Below are 8,839 nucleotides of genomic sequence, written 5' to 3'. Positions count from 1 at the left end.
ACCACACCACCTCTTTCTAGTGCCGAGGTCATGGAAAGCATGGGGCTCTACCTCCATGCCTCCCAAGTGCCTTTATGGCATGTTACGGGGATACCTTTACTTTTACTTTTTTACCAACATAATAAAGTATTTTTACTTTTTTATGGTAAATAGTAGGTCTACATTTTCTTCATTCCTGTCCGTTTTTATTGTCACTTTGTTCGTCACAATAACACTGTATTTTATTTGATATATGAATATCAAGAGGACTGTTAGTTTCGACAAAAATAATATAATAATTGTAGCCCATATTGTAGGTTCAACTGCAGCAGGCAGGTCTTCGTATGAAACTTTACTGACACAATTCAATCCAGTTGTATTGGTTTTATAAATCATATTGCGTACTTATTACTTTATTATAATAAGGATAAACAATAATTTCACAGTTTATTATATTTTTATGTATTATTAAGGGTCCGGATACTTATATTTGTGATATTTGCAGCTAGAAACTTAATAGCCTGCTAGTCTGAGCTGCCACAGTAATGGCGTCGCGCGCAACGTTCTATTTGTCCTGTCCCGTATGGTCTGCGCAGCTACTGGTGTGGGGGCTTGGCTGTTGCGGTATGCAACAATTCTAACGATAAACATAAAGAGTTGTCTTTCTTTACCATTCCTAAAGATTTAGGAATTGGAAAAAAATGGGTAATTGCTTGCAAAAGACAGGATAATTTCAATCCTGATACAAGCAGTATGCGGAATCTGATCATTTTAAAGATGACGATTTTGTTCCTGATTTTCGAGCAGCTTTAATGAAAATAAAGCCGAAACGACCAAGAATGTTAAAGCCTACAAGTAAGTTTAAATAAATCACGTAGGCTTATATAATTAGCCTACATTAATACCGGCTTTGCATAATAATTAAGTTAGATTCATCTATGTTAAGTTTCAAATTATTTTCTTTCTTTTGTAATCTTTGTTGCTGGGTCATACATTACTTACAATTAATAAAAATAATCATGCTACTTATACTAACAGTCCCATACTAAAGGGGTGGAGGGTTAGCGACTGATACCAGTAACGTTTTTAACTATAATTCTCATATTGATTTTATATTAACGATTTATGGCATTTTGTCTTTAAGACATATTAGTGGGTTAATCATAAAAGCCTCCAGTGGCAATAATTTATTGTTCAGTTATAATGTTTATTGTAAATGAACGCGTGGCTGACATTTCATTACCGATACATGCTCCTTTTTCCAAACTTTAGAATGGAATATTAAAAAACATTCCATGCTAGAATTTTTATAAACACAAGACTGGAAACTAGAAGACGAAAACGGACTGCAGACACTGAGAGCAGACGAATTGTTAAGAAATACAGAAAAATAATGCAGTAAGTACAGTTGTTATATACACGATATAAACACTTTCAACGTATTTATATTATACCATAATACGTACACAATTGGTTTATGCCCATTGTAATTATTTCAGGCGGTTATGTTTATAATGTACGCTGATATCGCTATCAATTTTAAAATAAAAGACCAATGAGCATGGACTCTCCGCGCGTCATCAGCCAATTAACCATTTCATTGGCTAATGAAAAATGAGATAACCTATTGAGTGTATAGAAGCCTTGATGCTGGCCTACTTATCCGCGTCTCACATTATTGGACTTTGACACAGTGCAGTTTCCTCTACGTTTGGTTATATGATTAGATCATTTACCTCAGTGCCATTTGGTAGAGAAATATATGAGCTGAGTAAATGTATAAAATAAATATACTTTATATATAACCAAAAATTTTCAACAATAGTATAATTTGTATATCTTGCGAATAGTACGCGTAGCCTAACATTACTATATATAAACGAATTTGTGCATATTATATTTGGCGTCAGGAGGTTACGTCTGGGGAACAGTTCCCAATGCTGTTATGGCTTCCCTAACCATAGTGCTCGAGGAGACATCTGTTGCGTGTTGTGCCCTCTCTTCGTGGATATAACAGCCTAGTATATACAGTCACGAAGTTCGTATATTGTATCGTATATATACATATATATCTATATATATATATATATGTATATATGTATATATATGTGTATATATCACGAAGTTCGTGATTGTGTATACTAGACTGTGGCTTTACCATGATTATGCAGGGTTCACGATGGTGCGTTGGGTTTCTGTACCCCGGACGAGACGAGATTCGCTTGGCTGGCAAAGTGAATCACTCCTGATGAATTATTTTTCGTTCCTTTGTGTTGAAAGACTAATCGAACGATGGGGAAAACGTAACATGCTATTCATAACTCACGTAACTGGCAATTGTTGCACATAATATTTAATATGAAATGAATAAAATCAAATCTAATTATGAAAGTGTAGGTGCAGAATGTGAGAGAAATGAAAATCAGATATATCAAAAGCATAAATTTAGATCGGGACATTTATATAACTACATTTTACATTGTTGACTTAATACAAGTCGAAGACATTTATTAAATTCTACTTTATTTGTTTTTATCTATTTTTCACCATCAGAGCTGAATATATATTTCTAAAAGTATCTGCTATTAGTTAAAAAAATTAATAGTCAATAATCACCTTTCAGGATACACTAAAAGGAATGGTGAACGGGAGAAGAGTTTGGGACAGAAGAAAATATCAAATAATGGACTACATTGAGGTAATGGATCAAATGCGGATACAAAAGGATAACATAAAATAGAAAAGATTGGAGAATGCTGGGTTTGCAGTAAAAGACCTGCCCTTGGGCAGAACACTGCGAATGAATTAATCACCCACTGAAACAGAATATAAAGAAAACAATTTATCTACAACAGACATACTGTAATTGCAACAAAACACCATTAAGAAATATATACGAAGAAAAAAATGGTATTTTTAAGCCTCACATGCTCAGCTAATAGAAATCACGAACATATTAGACAAAGTACAATGTAGTTTATTAGAGATAAGTCGATATTTCACATCATTTCCTTATTTTGAGCTTAGATACTGTCAGCATTTGGTTTGATTGTGCCCCCATTGCTGGAGTTACTGTGCCACATTTACCCTCTAAAATATCTAAATAGTGCACCCAAAACTCGCCAGTTGAGAAAGCTGGAGGTTCATATTGCTGCCATGATGAAGTGCAATGAATGAAGCAATTAGGTTAGGTGGTGAAAAAGGTCAAAGCAGATAGGCTGGTAATGAAGTTGATGGTAGTTCACTCAGGTGTCTGTAGTTCCTGAGTAAGATACCAACCGTCTCTTGATGGAATGATCCCTCTTATTAAGTTGTACCTGAAGCCATCGTTATATTGATTACTGCGAAAATGGCTTGCCCTTCTGTAAGGATGAGGATTTTCTGCCACAGCTACCCACATTTGGTATCTGTTACAATCAAGATTCTATTATCTTCGAAAAATACACAAACCAGGGTTGGTATTAATTTAAATTAATAATTTAATCATGATGTAAATGAAATAATTTTTATTATTTACTTCAGATACATTACTTACTTAAATAATAATAATAATAATAATAATAATAATAATAATCATCATCATCATACATAGGATGACAGCCCATTATGAACCTTAGCCTTCTTCAGAATGACCTTCCAGACTTCTCTATTTGCTGCTAAATTCTTCCAATTTCTAATTTTACTAATTCTAATAACCTGCAAGGCATCATCTTCCCATCTTAATTTCCGTCTTCCAACTTTTCTTGTTGTAATGGTTGTATCATATAGATCTTTTTAACAGTTTTATTATTGTCCATACATTATTACTTAAATCATAGATTAAAATTATATGCAGCTAACATGGCTAAGATGAGAAATTAACGTCCTGAAGAAAAAAACATAAACTTTTTTACTTACTGTTCTGCTGCTTCTTAACACTATTAGCAATATATATGAGGAAAAAACTTTCAAAATTTAACATGTCCATTTTTAGAAAATACTCTTCAGATGCCAAAAACTTACGTCTCTGCAATGAACAAAATATTTTCTATGGTGAAAAATATTTTTCTTGCTATAAATTCATATAAAATTTCAGCACAGAAAATTCTTTGTTTATTACAGGCATATATTTCTAGCATTTTCTGAAAATGGATAGGTTTTGAAAGTTTGCTTCTCATATGTCTTTTCTTAACTTCTAAGGAGGAATGGAACACATGATAAAGGTAGTCAAATAGGGCCTACTTTCGAAATCACCACCTAATTAAAGCGTCGTATGATGCTGAAGACTCAAACGAATAGCTCTAGCTCATAACAATATTCAAAGTAACAGTTGCACAAATGCCAAACGGGCTATGTATTTATTTTGAAAATACACAAAGCTAATCTCTTCTGATAAATTTATTTGTAAATATTAATCTATCTGCATAGCTGAATTATTTTCTAATGAATAACAAACTTTGAATAATATCCTTGTCTAAGAAGCAAATTATTAATATTATGAAGTGCAGGTTATTAGTGCTGTAACTTTTCATGTACTGATAAAATCAGACCTATGCGTAAACATAGTACCGGTAATTGATATTAGAGGAGAAAAATTCGCTCCGGCGCCGGGGATCGAACCCGGGTCCTTGGTTCTACGTACCAAGCCCTCTGACCACTGAGCTACGCCGAATTCAATCCACAGCATCGGACCGAATTCCTCTCTTTCAGTGTTTCCCTTTGTGGCCTTACTCCTAGTTAGGCATATATGTTGACGTTTTATGTACATTGTCAACTGCCATTACAGTTAGCAGCAGGGGGGTTTAACTCAAATGATAGATGTTGGATGCTCATAGATGTTCCATAGTTTGCCGCATGTGGTCAGGACAGCGCTGGCTGTATTTCGATAACAGAGTTTGTAAAATTAGCAGTACAAAACTCTTTGGTTTCGAAAATTCTTTGGTTTTAAGTTTTGCCAATATGACAGTTTTAAACAGATATTATTAATATCCATTATTTACAGAATGTGTCAGTTTTATAATATTCGGATTATTATTACTATTACTATATAGCTAATTTGCATTTTCGTTCGAGGACAAAGTAGCCATATTAGTGTACTGTGTATGACCTATTAATCTCATTTGTTCAGTTGATCAATTGTTGGATGTTGGCATTCCTATTCTGTTTAAATCTTGTATAAATTATGGAATGGACGAACATGGCTGCTTAAGGAAGAAATCTGAACAGATCGAGTTAATTGAGAAGTTACTGGTGCTTTCCTGCAACAAGAAATAATTCGCAACGTTAAAGGTAAGAAAGAAATATGTTTGAGATTACATCTACACGGTTCAACTTTTCTTTCAACTTCACACATTCAAGCAATGCCTGCAAGATTGGTATTTAATAATAACGGAAGTGCACACAATGTGCAGGATAATATATATTTTAGCTTTCGCTGCTGCAGAACTTGGTCAGTGAAACTATAATCGGTTTTTACACTCCATCACATAGTATTTTGGTATTTTAATATTAATATGGCGTACCTTGTAGATAGGAAATCTTAATGTATCTTAATTCAACATGCGCTTTAAACTTGATTCTTTCAATATTCTTCCCAGACTGCGTGCGTACGAGCATGAAAAACTGAACCGTGTAGATGCAGCTTAACTGCACCGTCATGTTTTCTAATTTAAACTGAATTCTTCCATCATATCTTAAACGTTTATTAAACTGAGATCTGTAATTGTTTTCAGGGATAAACTTCAGAACGCGATTACCTTCCTTCTATCACTACCACATGATGAACTGACTTCTGTGTTGAATTACAACAGTGTATTAGGCCTAACTGCAATTACGCCAAGAGCTTTAAAGGTAAGCTAACAGAGTTAATATACACTTTGGGTATGAACGAACATCTTATTTTTGTATATAGCTAAGTTAAGTTGGTCAGACATCTTAAAATTCGTGGGACAGAATCTGATATGACTAAATATGTTGTTCCCGGTGTAATTCTTTACAGTTGCGTTACCAAAGGATGGCGGGGTACCTTAGCTTGGTAACGCAATAATAAAGAAGTGTTGTTCCCGAAAATATATATTTTAGAAATTTGACTTTACAGTTAACAGTAGTACCTTTACTGGAATAATTTTGATAAAATAAAAAGAGTTAAATTGCCAGGGATATTATTTTTATAGACTCGTGGATAGAATTCTTCCAGGAATATTTTACAAACGTTGATTATACTGCAATCCTTCAATTGTTCTATGAAATGTAGCGTTATTAATGCATTATATGATACTAGGCTACTGCTGGTTTGTTTCAGTTAATAGAAAGACAAATGGCGGAGTTTTACACTGTGAATGTGCTGCAGTGTACTGTCAGAAATCGGATAGTAATGAGGAGACCTGGTTATTCCTGTTTCCTGCGCCAAGTAATGCAGCACAGCTTAAAAGGTAAGCAATGGCATTGGCATAAGCTCAATGCAAAGATATCCTTATATATCATCAGTAAATAGTCAGGGTTGGTAAACTGTAGTGATTTTTAAATTTAAGTGAGAATTATTTGTCAAATTCATATTTGTTTATTAAAATGAGTTTTTGCCTTCTTTTGTAATTCATTTAAACTTAATTTGTGCATTACTTCCTACATAATTGTGTATTTTGTTAATGTGTTATTTTAAGTAATTAATAATAAAACATAATTTACTATGTTTACCCATTAATACATGAAGAGTTACAGCACTAATAACCTGCACTTAATGATAATAATAATTAGCTTAGACTTAGGCAAGATATTATGCTCAGTTTGTTATTCATTAGAAAAGAATTCAACTATTTAGGGAGATTAATATTTACAAATAAATTTATCAGAAGAGCTTAGCATTGTGTGTTTTCAGAATACATACGTAGTCCGTTTGGCATTGTGCAACTTTTACTTTGAATATTGTTATGAGCTACAACTATTCATTTCAATCCTCAGCATCATACTGTGCTTTAATTAGGTGGTGATTCCGAAAGTAGGCTCTACTTGACTACCTGTACCATGTGTTCTGTTGCTCCTTAATTAGGAGTTGGGAAAAGACACATGAGAAGCAAAGTTTCAAAACCTGTCCATTTCTTCAGAAAGTGTTAGAATTATATGTCTGTAATAAACAAAGATTTTTCTGTGGTGAAATTTTATATGAATTCATAGGAAGAAAAATATATTTCATCATAGAAAATATTTTGTTCATTGCAGAGATGAAAGTTTGCTAATCATATATATTGCTAATAGTTTTAAGAAGCAGCAGAACAGTCACATGTAAAAAGTTTATATTTTTTTTTTTTCAGGAAGTTAATTTCTCATCTTAATCATGTTAGGTGCATATAATTTTAATCTGTAATTTAAATAGTAACAATTATTTGATGTAAATAAAATGAAAATTATTTTATTTACACCATGATTAAATCATTAATTTAAATTAATACTGTGACAGCGACGTGAGATTCGAACTCACGACCAGCGTCCCGCAAGAGAGAAGATCGCGCGGAGCACTTGGGATGGCGCGCGGCGGAGAGGGGAAAAGGGCCAACGCGGCGAGAGAGTGGAGCGAGAGTGCGCGCGCATCTGGTGCTGGTAGAGAGGAGAGGGCTCTGGATTTCTGTGGAGAGCCATCTCTAGAGACGCGTGGAACCTTCGAGGCTACGTCGCTGTAGTTATAAATTACGGTCGCGAAGGAACGACAGCAGTTTCAGTTTCAGAGTTTTCAGTTATTCTGTCAGTGAGTAAGCCAGAGCGAGCAAGCCAGTCAAGCCAACCGGAGTTCGACTCGAGTGTGCGTCCGCATCTGCGTCAGCATCCGAAGGCCTGAGTTCGAGTGCAGTGGATCGCAGTTGGAGGGACCTGAGTTCGAGTGCAGTGGACCGCAGTTGGAGGGACCCGAGTTCGAATACAGTGAACTGTCTCTGAAGGTCTGTGGTTCGAGATACTGTGAACTCGAGTGACTGAGATAGAAGAACTGTGAACTGAGAACTGATAGTTCTGATTTGTAAATAGTGCTTTGTAAATATTAGTTAAGATTAACAGTTAATTGTTGTTCATACTAGTCCAAGTAAATTGTCATTGTCGTCGGTGGAGTGCTATAACGAATACTGTGTTGAGTGAAAATCCAATTGTTGACGAGAGCGTTTAAGGCGAATTGTAGAAAGGAATTATTGTTGTGACGAATAAATTACATTGTTGTAACTAATAAAATTCACAATACCAACCCTGGTTTGTGTATTTTTTTTAAGATAATAATAGAATTTTGATTGTAACAGGTACCACATGTGGGCAGCTGTGGCAGAAAATCCTCATCCTTACAGAAGGGCCTATATATGTGCAAGCCATTTTCGCAGTAATCAGTATAACAGTGACTTCAGATATAACTTAATAAGAGGGGCTATTCCATCAAGGGATGCTTGGTATCCCATTCAAGAACTACGACCCACTTCATCACCAGCCTACTTACATTAACCTTTTTCACCACCTAACATAATTGCTTCATTCATTGCACTTCACTGTGGCATCAATTTGAACCTGTTCTCTTTCATTGACTGATTCATTCATTGTCTTTATCTTTTAACAAAATTGTGTTTAATTTTGTTGACAACTGTATGGTAATGGACTTCATTATTATTATTATTATTAATATTATTATTATTATTATTATTATTATTATTATTATTATTATTAAAGGTAAAAGGTAAAGGTATCCCCGTAACATGCCAAGAAGGCATTTGGGGGGCATGGAGGTAGAGCCCCTTGCTTTCCATGACCTCGGTACTAGAATGAATTGTTATTATTATTATTATTATTATTATTATTATTATTATTATTATTATTATTATTATTATTATTATCATTGTTATCTCATTTCGTTTAA

General features: G+C 34.2%; 1 long non-coding RNA gene across 2 annotated transcripts; it reads left to right on the top strand.

Moving 5' to 3' along the window:
• The first annotated feature begins 5,125 nt into the window (after positions 1-5,125).
• On the top strand, positions 5,126-8,483 carry LOC138716551 (uncharacterized). 2 transcript variants are annotated; one of them, XR_011336681.1, is made up of 4 exons: positions 5,126-5,247; positions 5,691-5,808; positions 6,260-6,389; positions 8,235-8,482. It is a non-coding gene; the product is annotated as an uncharacterized lncRNA (long non-coding RNA). The 2 variants fall into 2 exon arrangements; XR_011336680.1 differs by lacking the exon at positions 5,126-5,247 and having other exon boundaries at positions 5,456-5,808; positions 8,235-8,483.
• Positions 8,484-8,839: the final 356 nt, after the last annotated feature.

Source organism: Periplaneta americana, chromosome 16, assembly GCF_040183065.1.
Source record: "Periplaneta americana isolate PAMFEO1 chromosome 16, P.americana_PAMFEO1_priV1, whole genome shotgun sequence".
NCBI classification, from domain to species: Eukaryota; Metazoa; Arthropoda; class Insecta; order Blattodea; family Blattidae; genus Periplaneta; species Periplaneta americana.
This window is presented reverse-complemented; position numbering and strand designations above follow the sequence as displayed.